The sequence below is a fragment of the Crinia signifera genome, chromosome 12, assembly GCF_055691185.1.
Source record: "Crinia signifera chromosome 12, ASM5569118v1, whole genome shotgun sequence".
NCBI lineage: Eukaryota > Metazoa > Chordata > Amphibia > Anura > Myobatrachidae > Crinia > Crinia signifera.
Window position 1 is genome coordinate 27,710,404 of NC_139228.1, and position 24,340 is coordinate 27,734,743.

The window sequence follows — 24,340 nt, forward strand, 5'->3', positions numbered from 1 at the left end:
TGATGCTTTTTCAGCAATGAGGAGCGCCTGAAGAAACGTATCCTTCCTGGACAAAAAGTGTGTTCAAGTCCATATTTAATACTTATGTAGGAGATCACCGTCTGAAGATGCCTGTTTGCATAGAAGAAATAACTATTGTTAAAATGATATAGGTTAAACCAGTGTCCCATGTCACCTCCTGCCACCAGCATTTCTCCAGCTACCTTCCTCCATCTGTCTCTCCAGCCTATTTTACTCACAAACCAATCAGAAGTAGTAGATGGGTGAATGGTGAGTTCAATTCCTCATTCCTCTCAACTCTGTGTCTACATAAAGCCCCTTATTCAGATCTGATCGCAGTACAAATTTGTCCTCAAAAATGGGCAAAACCATGTGCGCTGCAGATGGGGCAGATGTAATCTGTGCAGAGAGTGTTATATTTGAGTGAGTTATTTTGTTTCTGTGCAGGGTAAATACTGGCTGCATTATTTTTACACTGCAATTTAGATTTTAGTTTCAACACATCTCACCCAAATTTAACTCTTTCTGCACATGTTACATCTGCTCCACCTGCGGTGCACATGGTTTTGCCCACTTTGAGAACAAATTTGTACTGCGATCAGATCTGAATAAGGGGCTTTATGTAGACACAGAGTTGAGAGGAATGAGAATTTGAACTCACCATTCACCCATCTACTACTTCTGATTGGTTTGTGAGTAAAATAGGCTGGAGAGACAGATGGAGGAAGGTAGCTGGAGAAATGCTGGTGGCAGGAGGTGACAGGGGACACTGGTTTATACATAAGGGCCAAAGAGCCACAGCAGGTACAAGTCAAGTAAGAAGCAAAAAATGCAATGCTACTGGGGGCAAGACCATATGTAAGAACGAAATCTTGACAGACAGACATCCTCCACTGTCCCATCGCTCCACCTGGAAAATTCCCTGTTATGGGGAGAGCTTCCCTTTGTGTTACTAATCGCAAATGCTAGGACATATGCAATTAGTATCAGCACGATAAGTGTCAGGGCTTACCGTGCAAAGCTGGCACATACCACCAAGAAAGGTCTTACTAAATCCTTCTTGAGGTTTCCTGCAAAAAGAAGCCTTCAGCTATTGTGAAACTACAAGTCCCATCATGCCTTGCCACAGTTTTAGAATTCCCTAATAGAAAACGGTCAAGGCATGATGGGACTTGTTGTTTCACAACAGCTGGAGAGCCACAGTTTGGACATGCCTGCTTTAAGCAATGCCATCCATACAGTAGATGGGATTATCGATAGGGCCCAAAGTTTTTTTTTTCCTTGGTGCATATGGAGAATGTAGTCAACGTTTCAATCTTCCTTTTAAGTCCATCTATGTATCCACTAGTGGAGGATCGCCAGTGGTCACATCCGTGCACATCCTGACAGCTGCAATATTTGAGTATTTGTCCCACAACCACCGAGTACGGGATCACAACTGCGACGTCATCATTTCTACACAATCAGGGCCGAGACACAGAGTCCTGTGCATTGTCCCACATGGATAAGAGTCCATCTTCCTATAACTGTTGGGTAGTAACTGATTGGTTGCATTCTATGAAACCCTGGAATTCAAGCTGAAAGCCGCAAGGACCGCCAGCACAATACAGTCCTGCCTGTATGAACGACAAGGCCAACAGCAAAAGGAATGTGATGCTCAAGTAGTTACTCCTGAATGGAATTCCTTATCTCAAGCAGAAGGACCACTAAGCGCCATAGTTCACAATTTCAGAAATGAATCACAAAAGGCAAAGTGTCATATTCAATGTTATCCTGGCATTCCATGCAGCAGTGTATAAGCATTAAAGCTGTGGGGAGGGGGGGGGGGGATGTTGTGATCCCATTTGCCTCATGTATTTTGTGTAGCTCATTATTATGCCTTTGGTAAACACTTATTATACATATTTCTTTATGCTAAAATGAGTCTAGCCTATCAACTTGAGGGGGGGAATTTTTCAGATGGGAATTAAGTTTTCATACCGACTCCCTTATCTAGTCATTTGTAGAGCTTACTAAGCAGATTTACAGTGATTTAATGACAGATTCCCACAGACCAGGGGTGGCCAAACCTGTCCTTAAGATCTACCAACAGTTCATGTATATCAGGCCACCTGTGGATCTATAGTAGGAATGAATGCAGCTGGTTTGAAAATGTGACAGTAATGACTACAGCTGTGCACCAGCTAGGTCATGTGGAATATGTGAACGTTATTAATGACTACAGCTGTGCACCAGCTATGCGATTTGGGTCATGTGACAGTTAGTAATGACTGCAGCTGTGCACCAGCTAAGTGATCTGGAATATCTGAATCGTTGGTAGATCTCGAGGACCGGATTGGTCACCCCCGACAGACAAATACAGAATAGTCCTACTTTTTGGGTACTGTCCCATTCCCCGGACAGTGTGTCCTGCAGATGTTGGAGAGCAGGGCAGCGGTGATGGATGACGCGAACATGTGTGTTTCATCCGGTCTATTCCATTTTGGAACTCTGATAATACTTGCCTACTCTGCAGGAACCTACAAGAGAAACTCCAAATTTATCAGGAGTACTCTGCACCTCTGGAATAGTGAGCACCTCTCCTGCATCCAACTTACATTCCAGACTCTTGCTTTCTATTACTTGCAGATTTCATACAGTATGTCCATAAGTATTGATGTTTGTGTCGGAAGCTTCTATGGTCACATGGAAGCAGAAGGGAAGGCGGAGGGAAAGATCATTACAGTGCATGAGAAAACTGAGCTCAGAGGGGGCATGCCAAAGCATCACTGCTTTGTACTGTACATATGAATTAAGTATTTACCAAAATGCCAAACATATATATATATATATATATATATATATATATATATACGTGGAACGTACGAGGTCACTCACAAGATTTGTACTGCTGTACGGCGGCAGACAGAGTAAATGAAGCAACAAACACAAGGCTGTGGAGGATCTGGCTGTTACATTCCTACAGAAATTTGGGTTATCCTGCCTGATCATTATTGGGTTGTTAACCCGTATCAGAGGGGGACCACAGACCTTCCGCCCTTATCTACTGCTAAAATTCGATGTTTGGATATTTAACATTTATCAGCTGAAAAATACCGGGGACTCACTTCCCAGCTAACAACATTGCTGGGTTTGAAAGTCGCAATACCATACCATTATATAGAATCTTGGATAAATCTTCCATTTTAAGGATACATGTTTCTTCACAATTGTTGATGTTCAAGCTTTGTGTAAAAAAAACCCTGATGAAGTCTTTTTCAAGACGAAACGCGTGCGGTTGTTGAAGCTACATCCTAAAAGATGAAATCCTGATGTGGATCATGTGATTTTTAATAAAACTGTTTTACCATTTGAGTTTTGGTTATCCATATATGCATCACAAATTCTAGTGGTGACTAGGTGGTGGAGCATTTTCAGCGCTCTCTACACTCTTGTTTTCTTTGTGTCTGTTGTATCTCCCACTAACGGGGGATTTGTGGAGAAGCAGCTATATTTCATTAGGCGCTCTTGGGGTCACTGTGTTTTTCATATATATACACACATACATACACACACACACACACATATATATATATATATATATATATATATATATATATATATACATACATACATACACACACAAATATATTTAAATGCAGTGATATGAATTTGGCATTTTTATTGTATTTACTGTTCTATTAATAATAAAACCTATACAAATCTAAAGTTACATTTCAAGAGGGCCTTCAAGTTCCGATCAGCAGCAGTTCCCTAGCCAGAAGATGAGGCATCATTGTTTTGCACAGATGCTGTTCCCAAGATGCATCATGCAGATAAGACCTTAAGTATTGAAGCTTCTATTATAGAACTCCACAATATATGTTTTGTAAGGTCTGTTGCCGATTCTATGTTTTGCTGTTAACAAGCTCTGGAAACATTGAGAAGATTGACTTCCACTCACTAGAGAGAGAAACAGTCATTATCACCGTGGACACAGAGCAGCTGCGCGTAGACGCGGCAAGGCCGGGTGCATTGTCTGCTGCATTGTCAGCAATGCCTCTGGTACCGTCTGCTCGGGGAGGAAAGCCACCCATAAGAAGCCGGCCATATCTCTCCTCTGAGATTATGAGGCTCTTATTAGGCATGCGGGAGCCGCTGAAAGAACATCCGCAAGAAACAGCTGCAAGAACAGATGATGACGAAATATCGCGCTCCTGCAAGCGCCTGATTAATGACCTGCAACATTTTCTGCCTTATTGCCGCTTTAGCACTAAATTCCACATTTTGCAGATTATTAACCACGGACTATCCTCGTCTATGTATATTATTTATTCCAACTGTGTGCGAGCATTTTTCTCTCCTGTTTATGTTTCAAAAAAGTTTTGTCATGCTAATGATAAGGCTGCAGTTATGTATTCTACAGAAAGCCTCACAATTCCTAAGGAATCTGTTATTTCTTGAGTCCTGTGTGTATATTAGGCCCTGTGTATAGTCAAAAGATTGCATGGGTTTAGCTGGTGAAGTTGATGTTTTAGCCCTTTGGCATCTGATCAAACACTTTTCCCACCTTCTCCAGTAACTTCCTTTCACTTCCTCTTCCATTTGCTTTGTTCCCCAATGTCCAGTTACTTCCTCCTGGCACATGGTCCGCCCCTGTGAGGCGTGACCATACCCCTACAGGTATTTCCTGTATCGGGACCGATAACATTGCTCTGCTCCTTCTAATAATACCCTGTTTTACTATTAGCATTATGTAGGCAAAAAGTCAGGTTAGATGTAGATGTCTGTATGCTACTATAAAGTGTTTGGTTTTCCCTTTTATTAATGCTTATGGCTGATATAATGGAATTTCTGTCCATATTAGATCTTCAGGTTCCTTTTGTCCTGGAAGCAGTGGCGGAACTCCCGGAGGCAATGGAGTCATCTGCCGCCGGGCGTCAGGCTTAAAGGGGCACTGGCTCCATTGCCTCCGGTGTTGCGCTTAGTGCCGCTGCCGCATTTATCTTATTCAGCGGCGCGGCTATGTAATGCAGCAGGGCGGGCGCAGGCAGGCGCCCCCTGTATCCTTGTGAGCAGTGGTGCGGGCGGGCACAGCCCCCCCCCCCATCCTTTTAAGCGCTGCTTACTAAGTGGTGGTGCGGGCGGGCATCCCCTCTCCCTGTAGCCAGTGCGGCCGGGCACCCCCCTCCCCGTAGCCATGTGCGCAGCGTAAGCGGTGGTGCGGGCGGACATCCCCCCTCCCCGTAGCATGTGCGCAGCGTGCCATTCCTCCCTGTCACCTGGCCTGAGCAAGCCAGCCAGTGATGAGCCGGGACTCGGGAGTCGGGCAGAAGACAGTCCACTCCACACAGCCAGCCAGTGTGCGAGTGTGACTGTCACGAAGCAGGCAGACGGCAGCTGTCATCTAAAAGCCGGGAGCTGGGTGGGAGACGCTGCAGCAGCAACCTTTGAGGGTAAGTCTATGAAGCCCCCCTCTCCCTGACATATTCTCTCTTTCTCTCCCTCTCTCTGTCTTTTTCTCCCTCTCTCTCCCTCTCTCTCTTTTTCTCCCTCTCTCTCCCTCTCTCTCTCTCTCTCCCTCCCTCCCCCCTTGGGGGGGGGGCACTTTTTTATCTTGCCTCCGGGCAATGTACACAAACTTACGCCACTGCCTGGAAGGGACAGGCAAACCGAAAGAAACAGGCAGATCAGGTACCTTTATTATTTACCCTTTGGCATAGAACCTTCGGCCTATTTTTTTATTTTAAATGGATGTGTGGGTCCTTAGAGACAGCAGGCAGACCATGGTAATACTTCATCCGCTCTGGAGCAGCATTCATAAGGTGGCAGGGCTGGTAGTCCCCCTGGACATAGTGTGGCCACCAGGTCTCATAGTAACGTAGGGGTAGATTTATTAAGCTCGGTGAAGTGATAAAGTGTCTGGTTTTTATCCCCAGCCAATCAGCTCCTACCTGTCATTTTTCAAACCAAGCCTGTATCTTCACAGATAGGAGCTGATTGGCCGGTGATAAAAACCAGACACTTTATCACTTCACCGAGCTTAATAAATCTGCCCCATAGTAACATAGTAATTAAGGCTGAAAAAAGACGTTAGTCCATCGAGTTCAACCTATCTAACTTGTAACTACTGACTTAAGTCTTATCTGTATGATTCCCTTAGTGGCCAAAAATGCATCCAGTTTTTTTATTTAAATTCCTTAACAGTAGTTGCTGTAATCACCCCCACTGGCAATGAGTTCCAGAATGTACTGCTCTAATGGTGAAGAATCCTCTTCTTAATTCAGTACGGAATTTCTTTTCCTGAAGCCTCAGTACATGCCCGCGTGTCCTAAGTATAGGCCTGTTCGAGAACAAATCATCTCCCAATTCCATATGATTCCCAATCCTGTATTTGAACATACTAATCATATCACCTCCCAACCGTCTCTCCAGTGAAAACATATTCAGCCTGGTTAACCTATCATTGTATTCTAGTGATTCAAGACCTTTTACTAGCTTAGTCGCCCTTCTCTGTACCTGTTCCAATTCATGTATGTCCTTTTTAAGGTGCGGTGCTCAGAACTGAACACAGTATTCCAAGAGTGGTCTCACCAATGCCTTGTAAAGAGGCACTATCACATTGACATCACTTGAATCCAAACCCGTTTTAATGCATGCCAGTACCAGGTTTGCTTTTGCTGCTGCACTTGAGCAGTGTGCAGCACTCTGAGTGGTAAGGCGGCTACTGGTTAGTGTTTAATGCCAGTTCTTCCAGGCCTGCCATATAGAAAACTTTTATAATGTATCTATCAATGGTCTGCGGAAAGTGGAAGATCTCGGTTTCTTCTCTTGTCTCTGTGATATCGCCCACAGCCAAAAATTTGGGATGTACAATAAGATTAGAAAGTTTGGTTGCTATGACATTTATATGTAGAACTACATGTTACTTGTGAGTAGTTATGTTGTCCATACTGATTCGGGTGACTGATGACTTGCCGACGGTCGGGATCCTGACAGTCACTAAACGGATGCCAAAATCCCAACTGTTTAACTGCCCGACAGTCGCGAGCCTGATCAACAGGGGCTATACTCATTTGTGGAGGTCCATGACCCCCATAGACGGAGAATAGAACCTGTGGCGATTGAAGTGAGCCACTGAGCCTGCAATGGTCTTTTTCTGCATCCCCCTCCCTGTCGGCAAACAGGTGGTCGGGATTCTTATGTCTGTATACTGACCCTTGGGATCCCAACTGTCGGTGAGTCATACAGAGCCCAGTACTGCTTAGTTACAGATTCTTTTTCACATCCACACTTTAATATTTTATATTTGCACTCTTTTACTTTTTCTAGTCCAACATATTTATGTTTAAGCATAAAGAGACTGGCAATTATTACCAATACTATTACAGGTCGGGTCTCCCTTATCCGTGTATTCCAAAAACCGAAATATTCCGAAAACCGTGGTTAATTATTCTTTTAGGGGGGTGGTCCCCCAGCCCTCTTTTTTTCATACTTACCTCGCCCCGATGTTCACGGCGCCCTCCGGAATCCTCTTCAGCAGCATCTCCAGTCCCAGGGGTGCATTGCACGAATGCGCGGGCATGCCAGTGATGTCACCAGCATGCCCGCGCAATGCACGCCCGAAAAATCCCATATCCAAAATGTTCGTGGGCCCGAGTATTTCGGATAAGGCATACTCAACCTGTACTATTACAGTTACTACTACTTATATTGCTATTACATAATTTTTTTTTTTACTACTAATACTCTTACTACTAGTATTACTACCACCACTTTTATTATCTTCATCATTACTATTATTTCATACTATTACAATGATTAGGTTCATTATTGCTACTATAATATTATTACTATTACTACCATCACCAATTAATAATTTACTAAGTATTATTCCACATCAGGCAAGTACTGTGGCTTCTTATTTTCCTTTATTATTTCTAATATATTATATTATTCTACTATTCTTATTATTCATTTTTATTATTAATATCTCTTAATAAAATGACAATTATTATTACCATTATTATTCCACATCGTGCAAGTACTGCGGCTTCTTATTTTCCGCTGATTTATTTTACAGTGATCTACACTATAACTTGGGGTTTGATGTATATGGTTATGGGATAGAGTAAGACAATTTTTTTCCCAAACCTTTTTATCCCTTTTGTTGTAGGAAATAAATCAGCAAAATATTCCCACCGAGCCTATAATAAAATAATAGAAACAATATAATATTATTCTTTCTGTACATTCCGTACACGGTAGAAAACATTCCTGCAGAAACAGAAATGAGATCACAAACCAATCGGACTTGTCAAATAACCACATTACCCAGATATATTTCTGCTATATGTGCATCCTACACCATAAAACATGGTGGCCACTTTCTTTGACAGATGTGTTTGGATTTTAAACCACTGTAACACACCAGGTGTTACTAATCCATGAACTTGATAACGGAGTAGAAAAAAAGTAATATCACGAAAGAGTTAATCAATTAGCATCCGAGGCTCACTGGTCCTTCCATCAGACAAGGGGATTACCATTGAATATTCCAGCAGAGGCCACTTCTGAATTTAACCTGCTCTTAAACTCTCTCTAAGGAAGGAGGTGAATTTCAGATAATTGGGCCTGATAAAAGTGTCAGAGGGTGCAGAGAGCAGGCGGAAAGATTTATGTGTTGAGAGTAGAAAATATAGTAATGCAATGGAGGGGAAGAGAAAGTGGAATGAGCTTGACAGCAATGTATATGGAAAAAGGAAATAGAGAATATATAAGAGAAAATAATGGAAGAAAAGGGTCTGGCGGGGTAAATCAAAGTATAAGTGAAATAAATATTAAGCAAAATAGCACACAAATGAAAATGTCCATGTGCTAATGATATATGAAGTATGGGGTTAGTGACTAAGGAGGAAGTCAATTAAGTCAACAGATGCCACAAAAGGATCTTCCACCATTCCCAGTTTTTATTTGTTTTTCCTTTGTTTTTTTAATCTAGACCTGGCATGTCCAAACTATGGCCCTCCAGCTGTTGTAAAACTACACATCCCAGCATGCTTTGCAATAGTTTTAGCATTCCATAATAGTAAAACTGTGGCTAGGCTTGATGTGACTTTCACAACAGCTTTGAAGGCCATAGTTTGTACATGCCATCTAGACCATGGGCAGAGAAAAGTGTGAGGAAGGTTGTAGATACAGTAAGTCTACTACTAATTTTCTAAAGTCTTTCCCATCTCCAAACTTGATGGACCCTAGCTGGTTAGGACTAACCAGGTGGCTATGAACAAGAAGTGGCACAATGGAGCAGCAGAGTGTGATGGGGGTGCAACCAAACAAAGCAACAGAGAGGGGGTGGGAGAGGCACAGTGGGGGCTGAGCAGCAGATTGAGAGTGTCACACCAGAGGTCTGAGTCGACGAGACTGAGACCTCTGGTGGGGACCTGGACCGGTACCTGAACCGGGGAGGTTGGAGAGGACCCTTACGCATATGATGCGTGACAGTGCACCCGAAGCCAATGAACAGTCAGTGGTAAAATACAACCGAGTTTTATTAGCAGATGGTTGTAATACACAGGCAGTAAAGTATGCAGATGAAATAGTACAGTCTATGCAGATAGCGATACTTTACAGCTGGATGATGATGTGGTATCGATGGTGGAAAATCGGATTCGGAATATCGGATATGAAGTGAAGACTGTGGGTCCGGAATGACGGACGGAAACTGGAAGTAGGAGATCCGGAATATCGGACTTAGCGATGATGGAACATCGATGGTGAGCGATGATGGAACATCGGAAGGACCAGAGTCCCGGAGCTAGGCTTGAGTGCTGGGCTGTGGATGCAGGATCGCAGGAGATGGAATAACCTGGAACTTCACAGGAGATGGAATGCCTGGAGTACACTGCAGCATAGGAGAAACAACACTAGCAGGAATACACTTGTATGGAGACAAGGACAGCTGAACACACACTGGAGACAACTGAAGCACTAGTAATGATTCTGAGAGCTCCCTGCATACTTATACCCACTGGGTGGCCAGGATTGGCCGGGCAGGTATGACAGGGAGATCAGAACCATCAGGATTGGATAGTGCAAACATGTGACTGGGAAAAACATGGCAGCCCCCATGTCTGCTATGGCGGGAAAGAGTGTTTGTGCACGCCATGCTTGTGGCTGGGAGCAATGGCGGCGGACAGACGGATTGCCGTGCACTGGGTACTGTCACTGTGGGTCAGGAGAGCGGTGCGCCGCGCAGCCGCGGACTCAGCAGCGCTGAGAGGACTGGAGGATGACAGCGATGATGGCGCACGGCAGGCAGGACGCCGGCAGGGATGACATCTGAACCGCAAGCTGAGCCTGCGGAGGCACTTAGCCGGTAAGATAGCCTGTCTGAGTACTCGGATCGTGACAGAGAGGAAGTGGGGTTGAGGGTGACAGCTTATGCCTGTTCCCATTACTACTCATATTTGTAAATGGTCTTAAGTTATAAAACATTTGTCCGGACATATGATTATACTGTAGCTCACAAACTGCATGTGGCCAACTACTCTCTCATGGCAATGTGGGAATTTGTTTTTGAATAGACATTTTTTACCTACAGTATCTACAATTCCATATTTCAAGCTATCAACTCTCCTTCACATCTCATCTATATGACCACTAACAATAGCCCATTCAAAAACATTTCTGAGTTACTATAAATGCAAATATTCTTGTTCTTGCCAGACTGGGAAATCCTTGCCTCTCTGCTGTGGTGTGGTCTAGTTGGAAGTTGCTTCCCAAAAGCAGAAACCAATAAAATAGATAACTATCTTGCATCTGCTGTACACATTTCCACACACATACCGTACTCTCCTTTGGGTTATTACATACACATGAAATATTCGTATCTGTGGAGTATTTATTATGAAACTGAGTCACATTGTATTTAAATACATTTTATATGGCAAGAATCTGCTTGTTTACCATTTAAAATTAAATGGTAATTTTCCTTCCTGCTGGATCAAATTATGAGAATACTAATTTGACTAGACAACTTTATATAAATAGCAGCCACATTAATAAATTAATTACTATTAGTGTAAGAGGTCAAGATGAGATCAGCCAATCAGAGACTGTTAGTTAGCACTGCTAGTAGTCCTGATAATACATACGTTTATGCAATTTTATGATTTTTTCATGTGAAAGTTAGGTTTTAGAACCGGCTTGGAATGGTTTTTTTCAGGTCAAGCCAACATAGGCATGGTAGAACATGAATGTTTGCAATTTTTGCATAATTTTCAATGCCCGGTTAGTCATTGCATATCTCCAACCCCTCAGCAACTGCAAGACATAGGTTTCCCGACGGGTGAACTTTCATATGCGTCCATGATACATTAAGACGTGTTTCTTTCTACACTTGGACAAGCCTTTCCCTCATTCAGTTTCTTTCTAGAAGACACAAGTAAACAAAAACTATAAGGATGCATGGAGTCTATGTACAATTCAAAAAAGTATATACCACACCAACAAATCCAACTGTAAATCAGCTGCCCAAAAGAGGATATATAGTACTTAATAAAAACACGTCAAAGGATGAAGTCAAAGTCATATGGATGTTTATAGAGGAATGTGCGGTGTTGAGATATTAGGAGTGATACAGAGAGTCCTAATTGCCTTTCTGAAAGGGCAGTAAAAGGGACATTTAGATACCATCTGTTCTGTTATCTCAGAACACCAGGATCTGAAATAATTTAGTTTAGATGGTGGTGCAAGTCTGGCAATGTTGTATAGGTTACCTAGCGTTTGTGATTTCTTTAGCAGCTAATGAACTTAGGAAAGGGGTTTCCTAGTGTTTTCATTCATTTTGAGAGATGCTCAACTCATGCTGCGTTATGTGATTAAGAATAAGGAGATACTTAGTGGCCAGTAGGAGGGAGGGACGGTGGGTGCAGAATGTGGCAAAGGTTTCCCCAAAATAATCCGGTCCAGAGGTTGGGACAGCTGTGAATTCTATCTGCTCCTAAATCAAAATCATGATATTCAAAACCATCTTAACAGCAGGGGCATTTAATGTATAACAAGGTTGAGATACTGAAAGAGCAGTGCGCTACTTGTCAGACTAGTCTTCCTGTTCTTAGGGGTGGCTACATGCCCCATACCAAGATGGACACCAAGATCTATACTGAGCATGAGCAGAGCCATTTTGGAACTGTGTGAGACTGTATAGTGTGCTAGTATGAGACTCCTGGTTAATGCCAGAATATAAAGCTGTTCCAGCATCAGTGCACCACTAGCCAGCTGGCAAGCTGTATGAAACCCCACTCAGTTCAAACTTCACTTCATCACCGGTGTACATGTAACAGTGAGTACAGCTGTACCTAATCTCTAACAATAAACCAACACCACTGCTTAAAAAACATGGGCTGTACATAGTTTGATTTACCTGCTCATGTGTGCCTACTTTATAACACTGCATTCTATATACACATTTCAACACTAACACACAATTCCTAACATAAGAGAAATGTAAATGCTTCAATGCCTAAAAAAATGTCACAACATTGATTGTCCATACTAAACAACCATTGTCTCCTGAACAAGGTTACATGAGAAGCCAAATAATTCAGTGTGCAAGTAAATATATCAACAAAACAGTATAACAATACTGGCAAAATGGCACAGCAGAGGAAACTCGCATGGGATGTATAACTCATTAATGGTGGAGGACTTAATTTAAACTACAGAGGGATCTACTCAAAAGGTCTGCTGACATGTTTAAACTGTTATAAGCTATAAGCTATATCTTCACATATCACCCACAATAAAATCAAATATATGAATCACCGGTCAGGGAGGTGCATGTTGTTTATCTGGCTCTGTAAAATAGTTTGGATATGCCAAAGTAGGAGCATAGGCAAAACTTTGTGGGCCCCTGCTTCTAGAGATTTTTTTTATTAGCAATTTTGGTACTTGTGTATTATAGCGGCGCCCATCGCATCGCATCGCATACCAAAAGGCATACGATGGTATGCAATGCGATATCGCGCGATGTTGTACAATGTCATACAATTTTAAAATTGTATGACATTGTATATGGCATACAATGCCATACAATGCGATGCGATTAAAAATTGTATAAGCACCCTAATGGGTGCTTACAATATTAAATGCACCCCCACGCCACCCCCCCACTATAAACGTGAACCCGAAGCGTGGCGAGCACAGCGAGCCTGCGAGGGGCGGCGGTACGCGTCCTACGACCATTTCATACCCCCACTATTCATGTTGGCCCGGAGTTGAGAATATAAAGTGTGGCGAGCGCAGCGAGCCACCTAGCCCAAAGCGTGGCGAGCGCAGCGAGCATACATGTAAAGCCCGCGAGGGGACGCGGATACCTGTGAAGGTATCCGTGTCCCCTCGCCACGTTTCGGGCTCGCCACACTTTATATTCTCAACTCCACACCGACGTGGATAGTGTGGGTATGAAAAGGTCGTAGGACGCGTACCGCCACCGCTCGCCACGCTTCGGGTTCACGTTTATAGTGGGGGGGGGGGGGGTGGTGTGGGAGTGCATTTAACATTGTAAGCACCCATTTGGGTGCTTATACAATTTTCCATCGTATAGGGGGCAAAATCGCGTCAAATCGCATCGCATGCCATCGGGTGTATGGCATGCGATGCGATTCGATAAAAACATTGTACGGCCAACATCGGGGGCGCCGCTATAATACACAAGTACCGCAATTTTTTATTTTATGCCCCTGAAAACATTCTTACAGTAGTTCATTTTTTGAACCATTGTAGTGCCTTCAGTAACATATGCCTCTTGGTAGCGCCATAGTTAATGTCCCATAGTAATTCTCTAGTTTATTTTTTGAACCATAGCAATAGTGCCCTAGTTCAAGTTATGCCACATTGCAGGGCTGCCAGAACACATTATGCAAAGTAACCCCAATTTACTTAATAGACAGTGCACCCCCAGTTCAAATTATGCCCCACTATACAGCCTCTACTTTGTATTGTGCCATATTACAGTTGTGTTACCATATGTAACATTATAATGACCGCTTCATTACAATGAGTAGGTCCCAACGCAAAAGTTGTAAGGGTATGGAACCTGTTGAGAACCATGTTTGGGAACCTCTGCCATATACTGTACTATTGACTGCTTTTTATCTTCTATCACTTGTACAATGTTATCTTCATTAAAACCTTCTCTTGTTTAGTGTCAACATGTGGACTAAACTCCATCTACTATGTACCTACCAATTTGTAGGCATCTGTTAATAAGGTTAAGTGTAACAATGTTGACATACATAGGGGTTTACCAAGATGGGAGTCCTATTGAAGATAATTGGTTACTATTTATTTATTATTTATTAACAGTTTCTTATATAGCGCATACATATTCCGCAGCGCTTACTATGGGCAACATCCTATTTAGCATCTTCAAAAAATAACAGATGGAATCTGATTGGTTTCTATAGGCAACATTTCATCTCCGCAAATAAACCCTATAGTGTCAAACCTTACCACCTGTCCCCGCCGCTGTCTGCCGGTCCCCGAACCACCCCCCCCCTCCTAACCCTGCCCATCTCCCTGAATGGAGTATGTTGTGTTATTAGGGTGGGAAGCCCCCATATAAACGATCGGCAGCATTTATTGATCTTGCCCTCACCCCAAGTCTGTAAAGCAGCACAGATCTCATCTCCTTTTTACAAGACCAGCCAGTCCGCAATGGAATTCTTCCCTTATTTTGCACCAAAGCACCTCATTTAAGTAATACAACACATTGCATTCCTTACAGATGGCTAGCTCATTGAGGAATAAGTCTGAGGAGTAGGAGGGGAATTTGTGTGAACGATGGCAAAGAAATGACACCTCAGACACATATACAAGAGACAGAGGGATAGACTCACAGCACACGGCTGTGTGACATGCATTTGAATGGCTATTCCGAGACAGCCATGAATCTCCCCCCTCCCTGCCCGTGAAAAATAGATGCAGACAATCAGGGCAGAAAAGGATGCTGGGAAGAGAGATACGGGAGCCTATTAATCAATAGGATTAGTGAAATTCTGTTTGTGCTCCATAAATTGGAATGAAAATTATTCAGTGTGTGGAAACCGGCGGTATTATAGTGTTTACGTGACCACTTTCAGCAGGTGCATCGTGTATTGACACGGAGTGATTGACACAATGGCCCCGTGTTATTTCAGCGACTGGAAAGAAGCAATGAAAGTCACAGCCGCTTAACAGCGAGCGCAGAACGGCTCTCAGGGGAATCGTGTTACAGCGGTAACGAAAAAATACATAACGTATGGTATAGCAGGTTAGTCTTACAAATACACCTTTTAGTTACATCATCGTCGCTTTTTACAGGGCACCACAATACTCTGACTGCGGGGAAACAAGTGCACAGAAAAAGAATGTAACCGGTGTACACGAAGACTAGGAAAAAGGAGATGTGTTACTTGACAGGAGGTCAACGCGTCAGAATGTTAACATTCCTCCATGCGGTTTTCCATTGAGGTGGTAAGTATAACTATCGCTGCAACGGCAGCAATACAAAAGTATGTGTGACAATACTTTACACATACATATCCTGTACGTGTATGGGTCACAGGATAGACAGAAATTAGGTCGCCCACTATTGGTCAAAAGGTCGACCAAAGGCATGCATTAGGTAGAGATGGTCAAAAGGTCGACACAAGCAATAGGTCAAAATGAGAAGGTTGACATGAGTTTTTCATGGTTTTTGTGTTTATGACAACATATATCAACATGGACACTATATAAGTGTACTGTGTTGCTTGCCATGCGTCGGGCACGGTGCCTTGTTATGCTCGGGCCTATTATATTCTCCCTTTATGTCCGCATGGATATTTAAGGAAAAAAAAAACACGAGAAACGGACGTCAACCTATTAACTGCATGCCTACTGTACACGCACATACACACGCACGAACGCTAACTCTTACCTACAGAATTATCTTACAGCTTGGGACAGAGGCGGAACTACCATTAGTACAGCTGGTACAGTGCCCCTGGGCCCCTCAGGACTAAGGGGCCCACTGCTGCCGTTGCTACCCTCTTTGTCGCATACTTTCCTTTCCTACCACACTCTGCCTCCCCCTGTCACCCTCAGCCTCTGTCACACGCTGCGGTGTTGCATATTGTGAACTTGGGTTAGGATGGAGGAGGGGGCCTCAAATTACTGTATATACAACCCACAAGTCCAGCTACTGTGGTGAAGAGAGCAGGCAAACAACATTACCAAGCCCTGCCCCTTGCTGCAAAATGTCACGATTCACGGTTTCAGTGGGAATGCCTCATTTTACTTTATGAGGGGGTGGGGTTTCCAGTGACCCTGGTATATCAGCATTCAGGGGGCATTTGGATATTCTCATCTCTAAGCCCTACATTCCACACCTAATTTTATTTTATTTTTTTAGGCGTTATGCACACCTTTCAGACCCTGGGTTGCAGGTAGCCTCCAGGAGGCTTTTTCATTCACCCGGATTCCAGAAGCCACCCGCTGCAGCGATGGGGGGACTCAGAAGCAGCCGGCTAGCGCTACATCTCCCAGGGCGCACAGCACGCCAGCCTCCCCCTGCTGTGGGAAAGCCTGCGGTAGGGTGACGCCACTGCACAGCTGTGGAGAGACTACAAGTCCCGGCGTACTATGTGCGGCCTATCCGCTTTCTTGCATAAAAACATGGGTTTTAGGACTACAGTATGTCTAAAAGGAGTTTTAAAAGGGGATTAATACAGTAGCTACTGTATGAGCAACTTCTCTCCTTTCTCTCTCCAAAATTTTATATATATCCCCCAAAGAGATCTTTTTTTTTTCTTTTACATATAAATAGACCTTATCCTTTACAGTAGAGCACTGCATTCACGTTAAATCTAAGTGAGCGCTTTTTATCCACTGGTTGTTCGCTTAGTAAATGGAAGAAAAAAATCTGAAAGGACGCACTTATAATATCATGCTGCATAAATGCTTTATGACAACTGAATGATACCGGCTATGACTGAGTGCTTTTTTTACTAATGGAAAATACTGTTATAACTTATTTTGAATAATAGTTGATATTACAACAATGCGTTACTGCTTTAGAATCATATTTTAAATTAAGATGTTGAGTCTTCTGATTAAATTGTTAGCATACAGTACATTAGATATCGGCTTTGATGCACAGGTTTAATAAATCCTTGACTATATGTCATACCAGGCTCACTTGGGATAATATTGGTACTACAGTAAAACTTGCACCGTTACTTTTAATATATTTGTGCGGTGCATAGTCCTTCTACCCCGATCGGAATGGGCACGTATTCACAAACTGCAATACTCCTGGATTGGTCCAACTTGCGGGTGCTCAAAAAACACTTGATGATTGGATGAAAATATCTCAATCACACCCATTTATGCAAATACAAATGTGACATCCTCTGGATCCCTCCCCGGTAATGGCCACTCATGCACGTTTTGTCAGATGACCACGAATGCACAGCAGGCCATCAGGGGTTTCACAGCAGAAAGAGATCACTTTACTGTAACTCGCACATCACAGACATCGGCTCCTATCTAAGCCCATGTCCATGTGTGCGATTATTAATGCACCTTTAGAATGTGAGCTGTCACGAGCAGGGCCCTCTCTCCTCATATGCACTTCTTAGAATATATATATATCTGACACAAAACTGCTTCAGTGTCCTATCCCCTGATGCAACTATATGTATTTGTCCTAAAATGTCTTGTACTGTACATCCTTATTTGATTGACACTTATTTAAAGTACTGCTAGGCCCTGCTGAACCCCTGTGGCACCATACAAATTAACGATAATCTATGTTGCAATTGCCGCGAATATCATTATATTCAAATGATCTGGTCAAAATCGCAATATTTGATAAATAAGCCCCAAAGTAATTAGTGTATTACCAGAAAAACGTGAAGAAATGGTTTTCTTTCATGAAACATCTGATAGGAAAGTGCTGATCTATGGAGATTGATGTGACAGTACGCATTTAAAGATATTTCCGCATCTCTTCTCATCAAGGCATTTCCTGAGAACAAGGAGCAGAACTTTGAGTGCCAGGTGGACCATTGAGACGCAGCATAGTAAAGCACTGCTACAAACTGTCCCTAACACTCAACAGCAATTTGTATCATCTAGAGATGTCATTTTCAGCCCTGTAATCTCCATGTATTGTCATATAAACCAATAAATGACCTTTTTCTGTATATTAAATGAGCCTCATTATCTTACCCTCTGGCCTTTATATATTGTCATCAGGAGTATTGCAATAGCCTAGACAAATAAGGTATATTACAACTGATTTATGTTAACATGCCACAATTGGAATTGTAGTTTTGCCAAGACATGACTTGCTTAAATGTTGTGTATTGGCAGCAATGTGTTCCTGGTAATTATATAATGCTGGCATTTATAGAACACCGAAGACAGGCATTTGTTTAAGTGGTTTCTAAGGTTATTTTGGGGCAAAATCAATTAATCGTGGATCCATTCCTCGGGATGCTCCAAGCAGTGCTAGCGCTTCTCGATGCATGACTTCCCTGCCTCCTCTGTGCACCATGATGATGTCATGCTCCTAGGGGGCAGGGCCAAAACCGGGTACTATAAAGCCCTGTTACTGCACTATGCAACAGAATACCTACATAGTACAAACGTGCTAAAAGATCTACAAAAAAAACAAAATCTGGCGTTACCCACCGCGTCCACATCCAAGACGTTTGGTACATACGGAAATGCAGCCAAAAAAAAAAGGAGTTTTTAGGTTTTTACCCACATTCTTCTTGTTTAGAACACCCCGCTCATGGAGATAAAGACGAAGCAGTAATCCCAGGTTTGAGTGAATATATGACCCAGTCCAAGACTTTCACAGAGATGCTATTTCAGCAGGTGTCTTCACCTGGCCAACACGGCAGGGGCAAAGGCAGCATAGTGGGACTGAACGAAGAGGATCATTGGAGGAGACGGAAGGGGTCCCCCTATTTCTCCTTTACTGAACAGTCGTATCCTGCTTCCATGCCGAGCACAGCTGGCAGCAACATTCTGTAAGAAGTCAGCGTAGTGAAATCGGACTCCTTTATTTGTACTGCTGTGGCCCCTTCATTGTTGCGGGCCCCTGTGCATTGCACCAGCTGCACCTCCGGTAGTCCGCCACTGCAGTTAGAGTATTTCTCAAAAAAAAAAAAAAACCAGAAGGATGTGAACATAATGTCTGTGCTGCAAATAAATTAAATACATTGTCAGTTTGCAGCATATGGGAAATAGACAGTGGTTGAATCACAGAGTGAAAGGACTTCATTGTAAAGATTAAATTAATCCTAATTGAGGCAACATGCTGAGTTTTCTATCCAGAGCCGGTATTACACAAAGAGGCAAGAATCACAAAAGTGACGACGATACAACATTTGAAGGGTGAATGAAAACCACCTGACAAACAAATCTGACGCTAATAGCATTAACCAGTGGGACCTATGAGCATAAAACCGAACATAAACCCAGCAGCATAACCACTAGCAGCTTAACAAAAATTGAAATTGCACAAGGTAACATAAAAAGGTGGTTAAGGAGGAGTTGTCCAGAAAAATCTAAATGCTCCAGTTATTATTCAATCTGTAAGGATAATGGATACGTACTGATATTTCATCAATCGGTCACATTTACATTTAACCTATACAAGCGAAGTGACTTTTTCACGTGGATTGACGAAAAACTGAATCAGTCTCGAACGCACAGCAGATCTGAGCCGGAACTTGATTCCTTTCGGTACCTCAGTTATTCCTAACCGGGACTCAGAATCCCAAAATACGGCATACTTGCGTACTTTGAGAGTCTCCTCTGCGGGAGGAGCCACTGCAGAGCTCTTCAGGAGGGGGAGCTGAATGGTCTCCACATTAGGCGCCACCTTAAAATAGGGAACACCCACAACTCACAATTCCATGGTGAGGAGATGGAGCTAAATGATAAACCAGTCATTTAGCCCCAATGCCTTTCCACGGATCCCGTGATTGCTGGTGTGTAACATACAAACCTGACCGCTTCACTGGGAAGCAGGCAGGATGCGGGATAGCCGCCTACTCTTCCTGAACTGTGTGGGACTACCAAAGCCTCCCGCAGCTTCTGGGAGGGCAGGCACTGTATGAAGAACAGGGGTGTGTTGGTATTTCAGGAAAGTAGCACATCCCTATAAATAACAATGTACAGTATAAGTCCAAATTTCTAGATTTTCTTTGTTTATGACTAAAAAAACTTTTAAAAAGTGGCCTTTTTTATACCAAAGGGCAACAAGGTTAAATGGATGTCTGCCTGATGCAGTACATTGGTTTTGTAAACAACAACAACAAAAAAAGCAGCATGAATCCGATTGGATAAGATGTACGACTTTGCTGCCACCAAGATGCGCGCATTCTGCTGCGTTTATGGCATAGTGTATTTAATAACTTCCTAAAATATTTATTCCGGTAATCATACAATGACATTGTTGAACAAGTACAACTTGTCCTGTCAACTGGTGCGTACAATGGGGTGGGGGAGTTGGGAGCAGGCTTTGTTACGGGCAACATAGATACGAGAGAGGACACATCAGGAACAGGAACAAAATAAACAGATAAGCAAACAAAGACACACATGTACAGGTAAATTGGAGATTATGTTTTGTGCCGGAGCGGAATATTGGAAAATTCACTTCCATAAAAGGACCTGGAAATTGCAAGCGGCATAGCAACAGACAGATGCAGCGGACAGAGGCAGCAGAAGTAACATATTGTTCTATACATTATCTTTCATTTTCCAGACTCCCTATAGAAAACCGAACATCAGGATAGAGCAGACAGATGGTTTCAGTCCTACGTGGATCCATAAAAGCTGCACTAATAGTTCCTCTTCCAATAACCCTCTAGCTCCCAGCTCTACTTTAAGGCCCCCTCCCAATACAGTCCGGTATATTAGGATATCCCTACAAAATCCCAGACGCACCGTTGAACATAAACAGCTGCTCTCTCTCCAGCAGATATTTTCTTAAATGAGAATAATGACAGAAGCAGAACAACGTACGTGCAACAACGTGACCTCATATTGCTGGAATCCGAAACATTTACATATCCACAATCAGTGGGGAGATTACTTTCTATGTGTTGTGCCCAGTGCTCTTGCTGCGCTCAGCAGAATGAAATCCTTACACTGCCAGGGATTAATTATGGTCCTAGAGGACAACATTTAAGTAGAGGTCTACTCTGTACTGACTCCATCAGCATGCAGATGTGCTCCGAGTAAGGCAGCCAATGGGTAGGCTTGTCAAACCCACAATGCAAGCTTCCTTACATTAGAGGTAGTTAAAAATGCACACTTCCATGAATATTTATATATATATGGTATATATATCTTGGTAAAAGAAACAGAGGTCAGGTAAGTATACTTACCCTCTCCGTCCCCCCCAACCCTCCCTTCCTGTAGTCTGACTGTAAACCCCCCCCCTCTACAGCCTAAACCTACTTTCTAATTAACTAACCCTAACCCCCCCTTCTGAAGCCTAATCCTTAGTGCCCTCTACTGCCTAACCCCCCTTGCACAGACTGACCCCTGGTTGCTCTCCATATGACCTCCCAGCAGTTGGGATTTCGGTGCCACAATCCTCATTGTTGTCGGGATTCCAGCATCGGTGACCCGGTGGAAGTCAAGATGCCGTGTTGGTATTACCAACGATGGCACCCCAACTGCTGAAACACAGAACACATCCTAATTTCGCACATGACAGGCAGCCCCGGTGGGAGGTGTTTTCTCCCCTTCAGACTGCCATGCTGGGCCGGGATTAACAGATAGCGTGTATCCACTAGGAAGCCACTCCCTGCTTTTTGTGAAGCCCTAAATCTGGTTTATATGGACTGCAGTAATTTCAGTCTATAGATGCCAGTGTTTTGCACATGTACAATTCCACCACCTCTTGTGGGCATGCACAGGACCAGGCAAGTGCCATTGTGTAGGTTACAGAACCCAGCCAGGAGCGGTTTCATTCCTTCCTGCCGGCAGCATGAACAGTGGCACCCCCACACAAAGCATCCATGGCACAATTGAGAAATAGGTCAGTTTTCAGGCTATCCGCAACGCAGATGCGGATAACCACTAGTAAAGCTGCAGCCCACAAATGAAGAGGCACTTAACAGGGCAAGTGAAACTTTCACAATTGCGTACACATTCGCAGTCCATACACGGAAAACAGTGACTACTCAAGTAGGTGTATGGCTGCACAGAGTGGATGCTGCAGTGTTCTTCATCTTAAAAAGTCTGAGGTATACAGACGAAACGTGTTGTGTGGCTACGCCATTCCTGACTACGACCGCGGACAGACCATGCCTGGTTCCATATTATTGGACAGATAAGCCTTTTATTTTTTGTACATTGTACATTTGGGTATCATTCATGCGGCTGATTCCTAGCAATGCAGTGTTCATTTCTGGAGCGTAAAGCCATCAATAATATATGACAAATAATTTCAACTGAAACCCTACAGTGACAGACAGATGTTCACGGCGCTGTAATTTTCACAAACAAATCAGTCTCCACGTATGTTCAATTACTTTATATAAACTCATGTGTAGATATTACCAAGCGCTCTGGGAAACATCATATATATTGCACTCTGTTTCCCTTCTTTGTATTGAAATTCAAAATAAATGTCATGCATTTCTGAGCAGTAAATAAAAGTAACATGTCATTAGCGTACAGTCAGGTCTTTCATCAATATGCAAACGTAGAAAAGTGGGAATGTTATAGCTGTAGCTGTTCGGTGAGAATCACATACAGGATTTCACATCTCTGCAGATGCAAAAATATAGGAGAAGGTAAAAACATGATGCTCTGTATAGCCCATTTCCCCACAAGCACAATTGGTTTTCAGTTTGGGGCCTATTCTGTTCTGAAGAGTGTGGATGGGCACATTATCCAATACAATAGTGCACCCTCCAGGGGTGAATTAACGCCAGAGGGGGTACACAGTGCGTCACTCTAAATTTATCTCCCCCTGCCCCAAAAAAAACAGTTTCTGCCCCCTACACTGTATGCCAGACACTTTAATGCCCCCCTACACAATATACTAGACACTTTAATGCCCCCCCTACACAATATACCAGACACTTTAATGCCCCCCCCCTACACAATATGCCAGACACTTTAATGACCCCAAAAGTGCAACTTACACTCACACGTGTTGGTATAATGCAAGTATACTTTGGGTTCAGGGTGTGTGGTTCCGGACCCCACCGGCACCCAGGGGCCCCCTAGTGCACCCATTGTAAATGGGCTCAATGCTAACACTGACAATTTTCCTGTGCAGTTCTATAATGGAAATGTTGGCGGTTGTGCATGGAATCGCCTCCTTTAAGGCAGTATACCAATATTTGAATAAAGAAACCATGTGTAGTTCAGGTTGCGATGAGATGCTTCTATTACTCCACTACTTCTATATCTGCTTTAGTCTTTAAGTGATACGGATGCTGCTTCAGTCCACATTTTATCAAAGGCATAAGGCAAGAATATTATGTTGAGAAACCAAAAAGGTTCTGAGCACTGTTTGCACACTTAACTGGAATACCTTTGAGAACATGGACTTTGTACATATTCTAAAGGTGTATAAGATCTCTTTAAACACCTACTAAAAGAGGTCTCAGGTCAGCTATTGTGTCCTCTAAACTAATCCAGAAGTAAGTTCTTCACAATCTAGACACTACACCCATTCCAGTGGTGCTTAATGACATCAGCTCTACACATATGTACCGCTTATCCTGAAGCCATCCAACATGCCACTCCATTCATAGTGTCTCTTTCCAATACCTGCAAGTGGCGGGCCACAGCTCCAAGTTAGCGTCCTCCTGGTTGCACTCCAACTGTGATGCCACCAGTAGTACAGGTCAAGAGCTTCATTGGTATGTCAGCCAATTGCTCCATTCTACTGTACTTTTGGCCTACAAAGGTCATCTGGGATTCTACTGTACATCAGGTCACTACACGGTCTTGACCTTCACAATCCTATGCTTCCATATAATTATGACTCCTGCATGTTCAAGTCCCCTGAAAATTACACATGGGAGTTGGGGGCACATGCTTCCTTTCTTGCAGATGCGAGTCTCTTCGCGGCAGTGCCACCTTTCCGGTGGTATTTGGGAACATGGTATGTGTGCACTAGAGTTTAAAGACACTGGCTCAGTCCAGTCTGGGAAGATAATGTCGGCCTTAAATGTAAATATACTTGGGGCGGGTGCAGCGGACCTGGGGTCCATAAGCCTTTTAGTACTCACCTCGCCCCTGAGCGGTACTGTTTGTTGTCACCTATATATACTGATTTTATTAC

At 43.2% G+C, this 24,340-nt stretch overlaps 1 protein-coding gene and 2 long non-coding RNA genes across 3 annotated transcripts in view; 2 read left to right on the forward strand and 1 right to left on the reverse strand.

Moving 5' to 3' along the window:
• The window catches only part of LOC146049518 (uncharacterized), a 344,041-nt gene that overhangs the window by 82,828 nt on the left and 236,873 nt on the right, over positions 1-24,340 (forward strand). The window lies entirely within an intron of this gene.
• The window catches only part of LOC146049984 (uncharacterized), a 24,834-nt gene continuing 494 nt past the window's right edge, over positions 1-24,340 (reverse strand). Inside the window, exons 2-3 of the long non-coding RNA XR_014466249.1 lie at positions 11,136-11,412; positions 1-111 (exon numbers count right to left, since the gene is read on the reverse strand). This is a non-coding gene — a long non-coding RNA (uncharacterized LOC146049984). The remainder of the gene's footprint in view (positions 112-11,135; positions 11,413-24,340) is intronic.
• Positions 15,053-24,340, forward strand: part of LOC146049983 (uncharacterized) — a 23,443-nt gene continuing 14,155 nt past the window's right edge. Inside the window, exons 1-2 of the long non-coding RNA XR_014466248.1 lie at positions 15,053-15,261; positions 15,346-15,498. This is a non-coding gene — a long non-coding RNA (uncharacterized LOC146049983). The remainder of the gene's footprint in view (positions 15,262-15,345; positions 15,499-24,340) is intronic.